This window comes from Rhinoraja longicauda, unplaced genomic scaffold, assembly GCF_053455715.1.
Source record: "Rhinoraja longicauda isolate Sanriku21f unplaced genomic scaffold, sRhiLon1.1 Scf000213, whole genome shotgun sequence".
In the NCBI taxonomy this organism is placed as follows: domain Eukaryota; kingdom Metazoa; phylum Chordata; class Chondrichthyes; order Rajiformes; family Arhynchobatidae; genus Rhinoraja; species Rhinoraja longicauda.
In genome coordinates, this window is record NW_027601431.1 from 103,763 (window position 1) to 119,679 (window position 15,917).

The window sequence follows — 15,917 nt, forward strand, 5'->3', positions numbered from 1 at the left end:
AATCCTTTTTGACCACCCCTATTAACTGTGACGCCACTTTCAAGGAACTGTGTACCTGCACTCCTAGACCCCGCTGCTCTACAACACTCCTCAGAGCTCTACCATTCACAGCTATGGTGCTGCCCATGTTAGACTTCCCAAATCCAACACCTCACTTTTCTCTGTATTAAATTCCACCAACCATTCCTCAGACCATCTGCCCAACCTATCAAGATCCCGCTGCAATTTTTGACAACCATCTTCACTGTCTACAATATCACCCACTTTTGTATCATCTGCAAACTTGCGAATCATCCAAATCATTGATATAGATGACAAACAGCAATGGACCCAGCACCGAACATACCACTAGTCACAGGCTTCCAGCCTGAAAAGCAACCTTCCACCATTACCTTCAGCTTCCTTCCATGAAGCCAATTTTCTATCCATTCGGCTATCTTGCATCACATGCAGTCTAACATTCCAGAGCAGCCTACCATGTGGAACCTTGTGGAATGCTTTGCTGAAATCCATATGTACAATGTCAACAGTAATGTCCTCATCAACCTTTTTGGTCACGTTTTCAAAAAACTCAATCAGATTCATGAGACACGACCTCCCATGTACAAAACCATGCTGACTATCCCCTAATCTGCCATTGTCCATCTAAATGCATGTATATCTTATCCCTTAGAATACTCTCCAGTATCTTTCCGACTTCAAATGCCTTGTTAACTGATCCCAGGCTTTTTCCTGTAGTCCTTCTTGAATATGCAATGATAATTTATTGTCACGTGTACCTAGGAACAGTGAAACGCTTTGTTTTTCATACAGCAAACCTATCTCAAGCAAGGACCCAGGCACATTTGGTGTCGACAAAGTTACAAAAGGTCACAGAGCAGTCCGATCTACCGCCTACCGCTGCCCAATCCTCATGTTTTTCTCCATGGTAAAAACAGAGGATTTGCCCATCTCCTGTGGCTCCACACAGAGTTGACCGCTTTGATTCCTGAGGGGTTTCATTCTCTCTCTCTGCTTACCCTTTTTTCTTTTATGTACATAAAATCCTTTGGGATTATCCGTAATGTTATCTGCCAGAGCATTATCTGCCAGAGCGTTCTCCTCTTCTCTTTTTCCCCTCCTCGTCTCCTTTCGTAGCTTGCACCTCAGTTCCTGGAACTCCTCCAGGGATACACTTGACCTCAGCTGCTAATACCTGCCCCACGCCTCCTTCTTACTCTTGACCAGACCTTCAATTTCATCATCCAAGCATCCTTAGGCTCACCTTCCTTGCCCTACACTATAACAGGAACATGCATGTCCTGGACTCTTGTCGGCACACATCTAAAGACATTCCACATTCCTGGCGTTCCTTTTCCTTCAAACAACCTGCTCCAATCAACTTGAGCGAGTTCCTATCTTATATCTTCAAAGTTGCCCATGCCCCAGTTTAGAATTGTAACTCATGGGCCCACCCTGTCGCTACCCATAACTATCTTAAACCTGATAGAACAGTGGCCGCTGGTCCCAAAAGGCTCATTCATGAACACTTCTAACACCTTTCCCTCCCAATTTCCCAAGACAAGATCAAGCGTTTCCCTTTCCCTTGTTGGACCCTCGACACATTGCAGGAACTTTCCTGAACACATTTGACAAATTCCACCCCGTCTAAACCTTTCATACTATTCCATACCCAGTCAATGTTGGGAAAGTTAAAATCCCCGACTATGACAACCTTATTAGACCTGCAGCTGCCTGCATTTCCTGGCATAGTTGCTCTTCTAATTTCTGTTAACTATTTGGGGTTGTGTAGTAAACCCCCAACAAGGTGATCATCCCTTTCTTGTACCTCAGCTCTACCCATATAACCTCACTAGACGAACCGTCAGTAATGTCACCTCTCAGCACTGCTGTGGCATCCTCCTTGACCAATAATACAACACCTAATGCTCTTTTACCCCCACGTCTGTCTCTCCTGAAGCACCTGTACCCTGACATTGAGCTGCCTGTCCTGCCTCTCTCTTAACCAGGTTTCCGTAATGGCCACAACAACCCAGTCACATGTACTTACCCGTGCCCCAAGTTTATCTGCCTTAACCGTCAGGCCACTTGCATTAAAATAAGTGCAATTTAAATCAATATTCCTTCCTTGTTCCCTGCCTTTCTCCTCCCTATTCTGACCTCTAAACTTTCTCTCATCACCCTCCATACCAACTTTTAACCTCACATCTGCCTCGCTCCTGCATAGGATGCCACCCTCCTGCCAATCTAGTTTAAACAAACCCGTGTGGCTCCAGCGAACCTGCCTGCCAGGATATTGGTTCCCCTCCAGTTAACGCACAACCCATCCCTCTTGCACAGGTCGCCTCTACCCCAGAAGAGATCACAATGGTCTAGAAATCTGAATCCATGCCCCCTGCACCAGCTCCTCAACCACACATTCATCTCCCCTATCCTCGTGTTCCTACCCTCACTAACACATCTGGAGTATTGTGTACTGTTTTGGTCTCCAAATTTGAGGAACGACATCCATGTAATTGAGGCAGTGCAGTGTAGGTTCACGAGATTGATCCCTGGGATGGCGGGACTTTCATATGAGGAAAGATTGAAAAGACTAGGACTAGGACTATTCACTGGAGTTTAGAAGGATGAGAGGGGATCTTATAGAGACATATATAATTATAAAAGGACTGGACAAGCTAGATGCAGGAAAAATGTTCCCAATGTTGGGGGAGTCCAGAACCAGGGGCCATAGACTTAGAATAAAGGGGAGGCCATTTAAAACTGAGGTGAGAAGGAACTTTTTCACTCAGAGAGATGTGAATTTGTGGAATTCTCTGCCACAGACGGCAGCAGAGGCCAAATCAGTGGATGAATTTAAGAGAGAGTTAGATAGAGCTCTGGGGGCTAGTGGAATCAAAGGATATGGGGAGAAGTTGGGCACAGGTTACTAATTGTGGACGATCAGCCATGATCACAATGAATGGCGGTGCTGGCTAGAAGGGCCGTATGGCCTCCTCCTTAATCTATTTTCTATGTTTCGATGCAACACATGTCTCTGGGATCAATCCCAAGATCACTACCCTGGAGATCCTGCTTTTTAGCCTTTTACCCAAGGCTCCATACCCACTTTGCAGAACCTCCTTCCTTTTCCTTCCTATATCATTTGTGCCAACATGCACAACGACTTCCAGCTACTCCCCCTCCCCATTGAGGATGACATGCAGCTGCTCTGAGATGTCCTGGACCCTGGCACAAGGGAGGCAACACACCATCCTGGTGTCTGGACCCCTAACTATAGAGTTGCCAACAGCCATGGCTCTGCCTGACGTTACTCTTCCCTGCTGAGCCTCAGTGCCAGGGTTGCTGCGTCGTCTTGATGCATCAATCCCCCCCAACAGCCCCCAAGAGGGTGTACCTGTTGTGATGAGGGACAGCTGCTGGGACCACCTGTACTCCACGTCTAATTCCCTTCCTCGGGGTCACCCACCTTCTCTCTTCCTGGACCTTCAAGGTGACAGCCTCGCTGTATGTCCTGTCCAAGAGCTCTCATTTTCTCGGATGGTCCAGGGGTCATCCAGCTGCTGCTCCAGTTACTTAATGTGGTCTCTAAGGAGCTGCACCTGGACACAATTCAGATTCCATGTCTTCCCACATCCATTTTGCAATTAAAGGACGTTCTTTTAGGAAGGAGATGAGGAGACGTTTCTTTAGTCAGAGGGTGGTGAATCTGTGGAATTCTTTGCCACAGAAGGCTGTCGGGGCCATCAGCAGATATCTTTAATAGACAATAGACAATAGACAATAGGTGCAGGAGTAGGCCATTCGGCCTTTCGAGCCAGCACCACCATTCAATGTGATCATGGCTGATCATTCTCAATCAGTACCCCGTTCCTGCTTTCTCCCCATACCCCCTGACTCCGCTATCCTTAAGAGCTCTATCTAGCTCTCTCTTGAATGTATTCAGAGAATTGGCCTCCACTGCCCTCTGAGGCAGAGAATTCCACAGATTCACAACTCTCTGACTAAAAAAGTTTTTCCTCATCTCTGTTCTAAATGGCCTACCCCTTATTCTTAAACTGTGGCACCTGGTTCTGGACTCCCCCAACATTGGGAACATGTTTCCTGCCTCTAACATGTCCAACCCCTTAATAATCTTATACGTTTCGATAAGATCCCCTCTCATCCTTCTAAATTCCAGTGTATACAAACCTAGTCACTCCAGTCTTTCAACATATGACAGTCCCGCCATTCCGGGAAAGATAGATAGATTCTTGATTCGTGCAGGTGTCAAAGGTTATGGGGAGAAGGCAGTAGAATGGGGTTAGGAGGGAGAGACAGATCAGCCATGATTGATTGGTGGAGTAGACTTGATGGGCCAAATGGCCCAATACTTCTCCTATCCCATTTGACCTTGTGATCCTGCAGGAGGAGCATTGTACCAACTTACCTGCCATCAACACTGCAACTAAACCAATAATAAAATCATGAGACTCACACAAAAGACCAGATGAATCCCGATCCTCCCAGCCATCTCTAATAGTCTCCTCACCAGACTCCTGAGCCAGTCCCACATTGATCCTCCCCACAGGCACCTCACCTCTACACAGCCTCTCCCCCAAAACGGTAGCTCCACTACATCTTTTCCTTACTTTTATTTGCTGCTCAATTAACCAATTTGGATGCTGCAGCCACTCCAACGGTTGTCTTTAAATTACACCTTTCAAATTCCCCCGCTCTCTTGACACTGAAAGTTGGAAGTAAAAAATAAAATGGATTCAATGTTAAAACAGGTCCAGAAAGAGTTTATCAAGGTTAAGGAAAGGCATAACTACTTACTAAATTTAACATTAGACAGTTTTAAAATATCCTGTCAACAATTAATATTTGTAATGAAATTATATGCGTGTAATTTTAAAATTTGGGTGCCTGAGTGAGTGAATAGAAAATATTATTGACCTGGTATTTGGTTTAGTTTAGTTCAGAGATACAGCACAGAAACAGGCCCTTCGGCCCACCATGTCCGCACTGACCAGCGATCCCCGCACATTAACACTATTCCTATAAATTTACATTTATACCAAGCCAATTAACCTACAAACCTGTACATCTTTGGAGTGTGGGAGGAAACCAAAGATTCCAGAGAAACCCCACACAGTCACGGGGAGAACGTACATACTCCGTACAGGCAGCACCCGTAGTCGGGATCGAACCCGGGTCTCTGGCAGCAACTCTACTGCTGCGCCACCATGCCGCTCTGTATTGTGACAATGAATTTTAATGCAATAAATGTAAGTGATAGGATGCTAATATAATGAGGTATGATCTGTTCAGTATTCAGTATGAGTAATATAATGAGGTATGATCTGTTCAGTAATATAATGAGGTATGTTCAGTAATATAATGAGGTATGATCTGTTCAGTAATATAATGAGGTATGTTCAGTAATATAATGAGGTATGAACTGTTCAGTAATATAATGAGGTATGTTCAGTAATATAATGAGGTATGTTCAGTAATATAATGAGGTATGATCTGTTCAGTATTCAGTATCTGAAAAGTGGCATAAAACATGATATTGCAATTTTATTTCTCTGTTACTGTGAACTTGGAAACCAAATGAAATGTTTCCAGGCTGGAATTTCTGTTGCATGCCAAAACACTTTAATTGTAATAACCAATAGCTCACCTAAAGCAATTGGCAGCTGTGTGAGCAGACAGCACACGGTTATAAATTGTGTTGCTGTCCTCAAATCTCACCTGAATCCTTTACGAGTTACCAAACCAGTGTGTATTTTAACCCACTGATGAATTTCTGGGTCCCCAACACTGAATTTGTTTGAATTTTTCACAAATGAAATCCACATACATCATGATTTTGCGTATGATGCCTTAAATTTGTTTTCACATTGAAGGTAACATAAGAGCGAAGACTTTGAATAACAGTTGCGTCTTTTTCACAGATAATTTCCCTCCTAACATCACTGGAGAATCATCCCTTCAGACCCATCTCAATGAACCAGTTTTCATTCTTTTTACTGCTACTGATGCCAACAATGACAATGTAACATTTGCAGTCCTGACAAATTCATCAGATATCACAATGACAAGTAAGGATTGGGTATCCGTGACTTTTGCCATATTTATTTACCACTCTAGTCACTTATTAGGTTGACATTCAATCAACACCGAAGATGATATTTTGACTGTGGGTGCTTGACCATCTGTATGTCCAGCAGTAGCAAAGGAGATACTTGAGTAAAACTGGGAACTTCAAGAGAGGAGGAATACAATTGCTTAGCTCATATTTGACACAGCAGATGAGACAAAGCTGGGTGGCAGTGTGAGCTGCGAGGAGGATGCTATGAGGCTGCAGGGTGACTTGGATAGGTTGAGTGAGTGGGCAGATGCATGGCCGATGCAGTTTAATGTGGATAAATGTGAGGTTATCCACTTTGGTGGCAAGAACAAGAAGACAGTTTATATTCACTGGAATTTAGAAGTATGAGAGGGAATCTTATAGAAACATATAAAATTCTTAAATGATTAGACAGGGTAGATGAAGGAAAAATGTTCCCGATGTTGGGGGAGTCCAGAACCAGAGGTCACAGTTTAAGAATAAGGGGTAAGCAATTTAGGACTAAGATGAGGAATTTTTTTTATACCCATAGTTGTAAATCTCTGCCACAGAAGGCAGTGGAGGCCATTTCACTGGATGTTTTCATGAGAGAGTTAGATATAGCTCTTAGGGCTAGTGGAATCAAGGGATATTGGGAGAAAGCAGGAATGGGCTACTGATTTAAGATTATCAGCCATGATCATATTGAATGGCTGGCTCGAAGGCCGAATGGCCTACTCCTGCACCTATTTTCTATGTTTCCATGTTTCTTTTTATGTTTTAGTCCAGAATTTATTTAAAAAGTCATCAAAATGTATTGTTTTCCCAGTGGTTTTCTATGTTTGTAATGTTGTTCTCCTGAGAAGTCAGATGACTCTTTCTGGAATCAGAGAATGTAGATCTAGTTTGGTTGATTGGTTACCTTCTTTAGTTAACAATATTTTCTTTTCACAATCTGTGTGTTCCCCGGCTTTTTGCAATGTTGTGATCTCTAGGGGCAAAACCAGTGTTTATGGACCATCTATAATTGCTTTTATGAAGGTGGGAATGAGCAGCATTCTTGTACCACTGCAACCTTTCTGTTGAAGATATTGTCACAGTTCAGTAAGGAGTTGCAGGATTTGAATCCAGTGGTGATGAATGATTGGTATTGCCAAGATGGTGTGTGATGTGGAGGGGGATCTGCAGATGGTGGTATCTCCAATTTTGACAGTGAAGGATGTGGGTGTGTTATGTATTGCTGGAGTAGCCTAGGCAAGAAACCTCATTGAATTTTGTACATGATACATATCAGTTTCATTTCAGTTTAGTTTATTATCACGTGTACCAAGATACAGTGAAAAGATTTTGTTGTGTGCTATCCAGTCAGTGGAAAGACAATACAATCGAGCCATTTACAGTGTATAGATACATGATAAGGGAATAACATTTAGTTCAAGATCAAGCCAGTAAAGTTCGATCAAAGATAGTCCGAGGATCACCAATGAGGCAGATAGTAGTTCAGGATAGCTCTCTAGTTGTGGTAGGGTGATTCAGTTGCCTGAAAGCAACGGAGAAGAAACTGTCCCTGAATCTGAAGGTGTGTGTTCTCATATTTCTATACCTTATGCCCGATGGGAGAGGGGAGAATAGGGAGTGGCCAGAATAGGGAGGGGAGAATAGGGAGTAGGAAGTTACTCATCCTTGATTATGCTGCTGGCCTTGCTGAGGAAGCGTGAGGTACATTTGTAGCCAATGGAAGGGAGGCTGGTTTGTGTGATGGTCTGGCCTGTGTCCGCAATTTAGTGCAATTTCTTGCGGTCTTGGACGGAGCTGTTCCCAAACCAACCAGTGATGCATCCTGATAAAATTGCAGTCTCTATGTGCGGATGGCAAAGGGAATAAACATTCAGGGGTTTTGAATTAGTTTGTTATTATTGGCACATGTACAGAGACACAGTGAAAAGCATGTTCTGCATGCTATCTAGACAAATCATACTATATATCAGTTTCATAAACCTTCATCTGGAATAATCATGTTCTGGCACCATCTAAGGTATCACAAAATGCTGGAGTAACTCAGCAGGTCAGACAGCATCTAGGAGAGAGGGAATGGGTGACGTTCGGGTCAAGACCCTTCTTCAGACTGGCACCATCTCATAACTTCCAAGTCTCTGAAAAGTCTGATCTTGGCCTAAGGAGATACACAATTTCTTGTATTCCCATGTTAAGGGCTGGTCTCCTGGCAGCATTGAATGGTGAAGTGGGGATTGGCCTGGCCCTGGTGATGCAGTCGGTTCCCTCCACTGCTGTGCGATGCGACTGTGCTCGATCTGAAGCTCACCCAGCTGTAGGGACTCCAGCAGCTGCCTCTGCAAACACCACGACCACCAAAGTCTGAGCAAGTGTTGCCACCCCTCTGCTTTTATATGTCCCACTGCCTTGCCCCACTTCCTGATCCATCACGGAAAGCCAATTTCATTAAAATAATTTCATTAAAATGTCATTAAAATTTGAGTATAGAGGTTGGGAGGTCATGTTGCAGTTGTAGAAGACGTTGGTGAGACTGCATTTAGAGTATTGTGTTCAGTTCTGGGCACCATGTTATAAGAAAGATATTGTCAAGCTGAAAAGGGTTCAGAGAAGATTTACGAGGATGTTGCCAGGACTAGAGGGTGTGAGCTATAGGGAGAGGTTGAGAAGGCTGGGTCTCTATTCCTTGGAGCGCAGGAGGATGAGGGGTGATCTTTAGAGGTGGATAAAATCATGGGAGGAATAAATCGGGTAGGTACACAGAGTCTCTTGCCCAGGGTAGGGGAATCGAGGACCAGAGGACATAGGTTCAAGGTAAAGGGGAAAAGATTTAATAGGAATCTGAGGGATAACTTTTTTGCAAAAAGAGTGGTGGGTGTGTGGAACAAGCTGCCAGAGGAGGTAGTTGAGGCAGGGACTATCCCAATGTTTAAGAAACAGTTAGACAGGTACATAGATAGGACAGGTTTGGAGGGATATGGACCAAATGCAGGCAGGTGGGACTAGTGTACCTGGGACATGTTGGCCAGTGTGGACAAGCTGGGCCGAAGGGCCTGTTTCCACACTGTATCACTCTATGACTCTGAGACAGAGTCTGGTAAGGGAGCATATACTTGAACACAAAGGAAAGCATTCAATGGAGAAATAACAAGAGTTCAGGGTCATCAGAGGAGAAGAGATTTTCTGCAAAGGTGAAAAACAAGGGTAACAAGAACAGTGAACCCTAGAATGTTGAGGGATATTGAGGGTTGGATGACGAGAACAATGAAAGCATTTAGCTGATATAGAAAACTATAGGTGTGGAGACCCATCTGGTGTATGGATCATGTCGGATGAAAAGGACATTGTGAATGCAGAGAGAATATCACTAGCAGCTAGTATTAAGGTAAATCTGAAGGTGTTTGATATGTATATGAGGGGTGGCACAGCAGTAGAACTGCTGCTTTACAGTACCATAGACCCGGGATCAATGCTGACTATGGGTGCTGTCTGTACGGAGTTTGTACATTCTCCCCGTTACCTGCATGGGTTTTTCCGATGTTTTCGGTTTCTGCCCACACTCCGAAGATGGACAGGTTTGGAGGTTAATTGGCTTTGTTAAAAATTGTAAAATGTTCCCGAGTATGTAGGATAGCGCTAGTGTATGGGATCGCTGGTCAGCACAGACTCGGTGGGTCGAAGGGCCTGTTTTTGCACTGTATCTCTAAAACTAAAACTAAAACAATGCTGCTAGCATGAGGACTCTAGTAAACACTTGGTTATCGTAGATAATTTGTCTGTCAGTTTAAATTGTATGAAATAGTTTTGACATTAAAATTATAAAATGTTAGTTCACTCAATCAACATAGTACAATATGACCGCTTAATATTTTAGAAATAACGTGAATTTTGTCTTTTACACCTATAGAAAATGGGAACTTTTCTTGGCATCCAACAAGCTCCACTCCAGTGTTTGCCATAATACAAGCCAATGATTCAAAGGTCACTTCTGAGCTGGGATTGACACTGACAATATGCAACTGCAGCATCAATTCAACCTGTGATTATTCCAGATCACTTATCAGCATGGAATCAGATAATGCCATGTTTGTGGTATGTTAAATCAAAGGCATGCTTAATAACTTGGTTATTGCTCCGAATACTAGGTTATTTTATTGGAAGTTCTAATACTAAATAGACTGTCTTGATGTAGAAAATTCTGTGATGGCAATGTTTGGATGTGGGCCTGGCAAGTGAAAAAAAGTAATAATTAGAACATGAAAGCTATCTGGATCATTTATCAATCAAAATCATTTCTGTTGACAATTTAGGTTGCAGCATGTAACTGTACTCCTGCTTACATTGGTGATTACTGCACTGAAGATTTTGATGCTTGTCAAGACAACCAATGTTTCTCAAATGATACCTGCAAAGATCAACCTGCACCTCTGGAGAGTTATACCTGTGGTCCATGTCCCACCAATTTAATAGGAGATGGAGAAAAGTGTTATGGTAATTAAGATGTCCATTGTTGTCTACTCATTCTATGTATACAATAATACAAACAAAATGGCAGTACTTGAGATAATAATCCTTCAGTAGGAAATATGTGTACAACACTTCTATTTGTTGTTGGAAATTTATCAGTGCTGCAAAGGTGCATTGATACAAAGATCTCATCATTGAAATGTTCTGAAAGTTATTGCATGTACAAGTGAATATTTGTCAGCAAAATTGTGAAATTGTAATTCAGATACTTGTAAATTCGAAAATCATAACCAGGTTACATAGAAGCATTGAGTTTTATAAAGGAAATGTCTTTAGTCAGAGGGTGGTGAATATGTGGAATTCTTTGCTACAGAAGGCTGTGGAGGCCAAGTCAATGGATATTTTTAAGGCAGAGATAGATATATTCTTGATTAGTGCAGGTGTCAGGGGTTATGGAGAGAAGGCAGGAGAGTGGGGTTAGGAGAGATAGATCAGCCATGATTGAATGGTAGGGTAGACCTAATGGGCCGAATGGCCTAATTCTGCTGCTATCACTTATGAACTTATGACCTTAAATCATGGCTGAGAATGTAATTACCAGTATGGAGAAGAGGGAACTGGTTGGTGGCATTTGTAGTTTCAAAAGGTATTCTGTAAGATGCTCCCGACAAGATTGTTGCACAAAACTCAAAGCTTTGTATGATTGTTTGAGGGAGAATTGGTTAAAATTCAGAAAGTAGAGAGCAACTTGATCTTTATCATCTTATTGCTAGCAGGACACCAAAAGAAATCTGAACTGGTACTTGGCTATTTATATTAGTTCAATTCTTCTACTTAAGATCCCTGCAGATCCAAGCAGAAGAGTTGACTTCCAAACACGTGAAGGAAAACTCAGATTTCAGGAACATAAACTGTATTTTTCTGCTAAAATTGCCCGAGGTTGCTCAGTCATTGAGTGTAAGTGTAACTGAGATGAAAAGATTTGATGTTATTGAAAGTTGGAGCAGGTGCAAGGGCTCTTAAGGCCGACTATTTAGTAAGCCTTCTCACCAAACTTTAACATGACTCGATTTAATATATTTTTCATGAGGGAAATGTTCCTTTTAAGTAAGAGTGAAGTATCACTCAAGTATTGTGAAGGTCTGTTTTGAAATGTGGTATTCAACTGTGCATCTGTTTAGATACAGAGCATTGAAACAGGCCCTCGGCCCACTGAGTCTATGCCAACCATCGATTATTTATTCACACTATGTGAACCCACTTTCTCATCCACTCCTGACACTTTAGGGCCAATGAACCTAAAAGCCTGTATGTTTTTAGAACATGGGGGAAACAAAAACACATGGAAGAATCTCACTCGGTCACAGAAAGAACGTGCAAACTCCCCACAGACAGCAACCGAGCATTCGTCAGAATCGAAGCCGGGGCTCAGGCACTGAGGCAGAAGCTGTGCCATTATGCTGCCCAGTGAATGCAAGCGCATGCATGATGGATCCTCTGTGCATTGACACATCACATTACGTTACCTTGGAGGGGAAACTGTAACTTGGAATGCACCATCATTTTAATCACCCATTTTAAACTGAATTTGAATTATATAGCAAGGAAAAACTCGACTAGTTCATCCAATTTACAGAGCTTTCATTCTAAACAGCACCATGCCACTAATCACATCAGTTTGTACAGGAAATTTTAGATTAGTTTAGTTTATTGTCACGTATACCGAGGTACAGTGAAACGCTTTTGTTGCGTGCTAACCATTCAGCAGAAAGACAATACATAATTACAATCGAGTCTTTCGCAGTGTACAGATACCTGATAAGGGAATAACGTTTAATGCAAGACAAAGCCAGTAAAGTCCGATCAAAGGTAGTCCAAGAGTCTACAAATGAGGTGAATAGTAGTTCAGGACTGCACTCTGGTTGAGGTAGGGTGATTCAGTTGCCTGATAACAGCAGGGAAGAAACTGTCCCTGAATCTGGAGGAGTGTGTTTTCACACTTCTGTATGTTTTGCCCGATGGGAGAGGAGAGAAAAGGGAATGGCCGGGATGCGACTCGTTCTTGTGCCTGCCTGAATAATTGGATTAAGAAAAAGATGTGTCACAAATGATTGATTTTTGTTACAGATTTTTGTTGTTAAAAATGTGAACAACTCTTTGATGTCTTGTTGCTTGCTGTTGTAGATTTTGATGAATGCCAAAACAAAACAGACTCTTGCGAGCAGATCTGTGCCAATGTGTTGGGAAGTTACATCTGCAGCTGTAAGGAAGGTTATGCAATAAACGCAACAAACAGCTCCTTGTGTGATGGTAAGCTGCCAGTGCTTGTCACCTGAAGAAAAATCACATTTTAGTTTTGTTTTGTTTATTTTAGAGATACAGCACGGAAACAGGCCCTTTGGCCCACCAAGTCCGCACCGACCAGCAATCCCTGTGCACTAGCACAATACTACACACACACGAGGGGCAAATTACATTTATACCAAGCCAATTAACCTTCAAACCCTGTACGTCTTTGGAGTGTGGGAGAAAGCCCATGCTGTCATGGGAAGAATGTACAAACTCCGTACAGACAAGCACCTGTAGTCAGAATCGAACCCGGGTCTGTGGCGCTGAAAACACTGTAAGGCAGCAGCTCTACCGGTGTGCCACCATGCCGCCTTCTTTTACAAAGGAACGGAAGAAAAAATGACATACTGTTCAACCCATTTGAAGTATTCATTATTGCAAATGGTTTTGTTGACAATTGTTGTTGCAACTAGTTTTAAATATTGTTTTCAAGACTCAAGAGTGTTTAATTGTCACATATGCCCACAACAGAACAATGAAATTCTTACTTGCAGCAGTATAACAGGCCCATAAACACAATACTCGTAAATAACATAATAAACCAAATTAATAACTCCAATACTGGTGCAAAGCAAAGCCCAGAGCCCAGAGCATTTGATTTGTGATATAACTGAATCATGAAAAAAATGTAATTATTTTTTTTATCATCTCGAGATGCAGTTCATCAAACTGGGGCCTTTTCAATGACTCATCAAAGGCAGAAAAATTGCCCCTCAGGTCTCACACACTGACAAAATTGGTCGTTCTCAATGTGCATTTTATAATAAAATCTCAAAACTATGTTGTTCGTAATCATTATTTTATTACAATTAATGGTCATGCGAACTCGTGTAGGAAGGAACTGCAGATGCTGGTTTACATCAAAGATGGACACAAAATGCTGGAGTAAGTCAGCGGGACAGGCAGCATCTCTGGAGAGAAGGAATGGGTGACGTTTCAGATTGAGATCCTTATTCTCTGCCAAAGTCTTTTGCTCCGTGGAGAAATCAGATTTCCACATCTATAATGTCCCACCCATCCGTAAATCAATACTTTATATCAGAAAGTTCTCCAACTATAGCAGTGGAAGTATGCATTCTGTTAAAGAATACCGTGTAAAAATATCACCCGCAAAAATTAAATCTAATCTTACACCATTATGCATGTTCATTACTTCGTATCACTATTATATTTGTTACGTGAACTTCGATCGCTGCTAATGTAAATCTTTTCTTTCAGACATTGATGAATGTCGTAATACATCTAGCTGTCCCCAGAATGCAAAATGCATCAATTCAAATGGAGGTTACTCCTGTATGTGCAAGGGAGGATATATTGGAAAGCCAAACAGATTCTGCATTGGTATGGTACTTTTTTAATATCACCATTTAATACACAAAAATCATGAAGAATAATTAAAACAATATGAATAGTCCCGTAAAAAAAAGTGAAATTTTCTACTACAGTAGTTTTCATGTAAAGAAGCTTCTGTTCTCTTCTTCTGAGTTACATCAAATTATTACTAAATGGACCAGATTTTCCATTAACTAACAAGCGATGTAAACTCATTGACCAGTTGTCTGCTGATTCTCTGTTCAGTGCAAAATCCAGGCATAGGTGATTCTATAATTTAGCTAACTATTCTTGTGTTCATTTGTTTATTCTTTTAGACGTGAATGAATGCGCTACTGAGTGTTCCGGAAATAATTCTATCTGTACAAATACTGAAGGCTCTTTCAACTGTACATGTAGACCAGGATATGAAGGGTCCAACTGTACAGGTGAGTAAACTCTGGAAGAAGAGGTATCTTTGGAAGCAAAGGTATCTAACACAGTTATTTGGAGTTTATTTAAGAATGACAAAAATCACATGTTTCTTACATTATGTTTGCACAGGTCCAAACAACAAATATTTTTTTATGTAATAGGAATATATATTTAGTTCTTTGACAGGGAGTAAAATTGAAGTACATTAATAACGGGCAGTTGCAAATCTACCAGTTATATTGTGTAGGAAGGAACTGCAGATGCTGGTTTACACCGAATATAGACACAAAAAGTGGGAGTAACTCAGTGGGTCAGGCAGCATCTCTGGAGAAAAGCAATAGGTGATGCTTCTGTGAAGCAGATCAAGACTTACCGTCTCAAGTCTCTCAGTCATTTCAACAAACTGCTTTGTGTTCATGTCACCTCATTCCTTCTTTCTTTGTTACACATTTTCGATAGATCCGGCTTTTTAATCTTTTTCCTAACTCCCTGTATTCACTCTGCAGGACCTCACCCTTTCTCCTGACCATGTTATTTGTGCCAACGTACACAATGACTTCTGGCTGCTCACCCTCCCCTTTAAAAATGTTCTGCTGCTGGTCCTGAACTCTGGCTCCAGGGAGACAGTACACCATTCTGGGCTCCTATTTGAAGGCCTGCCTTCATCTCCTGCCTGACCCACTCTCCAAACACAATGCTCTGTCTGCCTCCACCCTTCCCTGCTGGGCCTTAGGACCAGATTTGTTGTGCCAGACCTTGCTTGTTGCCGCTGGTCTCCCTGAATGTTCATCCAGAGTTTACTCACCTGTACAACCATTCCTTTTCAGTGGACACTGACTGTCAACTGGAGGTGACTCCCAAATATGGAGAAATGTTTTTAAATTAGAGCAAAGTTTGTGATGGGTGACAATGGAAAGCTTCCATGCATCTTCCTTGCTGCATCCATCTACTGTGCTTCAAAACATCAAATATATTCTCTTAACTGAGATATTAACTCTCCTAATTGTTGAAATTTGTTTGGATATCTCGGCATTTTAGTCATTACATAGTTGATTGCATTTTCAGAAATTACCTTCACTACCAGTTCAACAGCAAGTCCTTCGAATGGAACATTGAATCAAACAAGTACCCCCACTGTTGCCTTGGCCCCATCAAGCACCTTGACAACTACTTCAAAACCCACCAATACCATTGCTGTTACCTCCACACCACCAAGGACCATCACAACTACTTCAGTACCCACCAA

General features: G+C 42.1%; 1 protein-coding gene across 1 annotated transcript in view; it reads right to left on the minus strand.

Annotated features, from left to right (window-relative positions):
• LOC144590574 (uncharacterized) overlaps nucleotides 1-15,917 on the minus strand; it is a 62,038-nt gene that overhangs the window by 19,322 nt on the left and 26,799 nt on the right. The gene's annotated exons all lie outside the window — the stretch shown is intronic.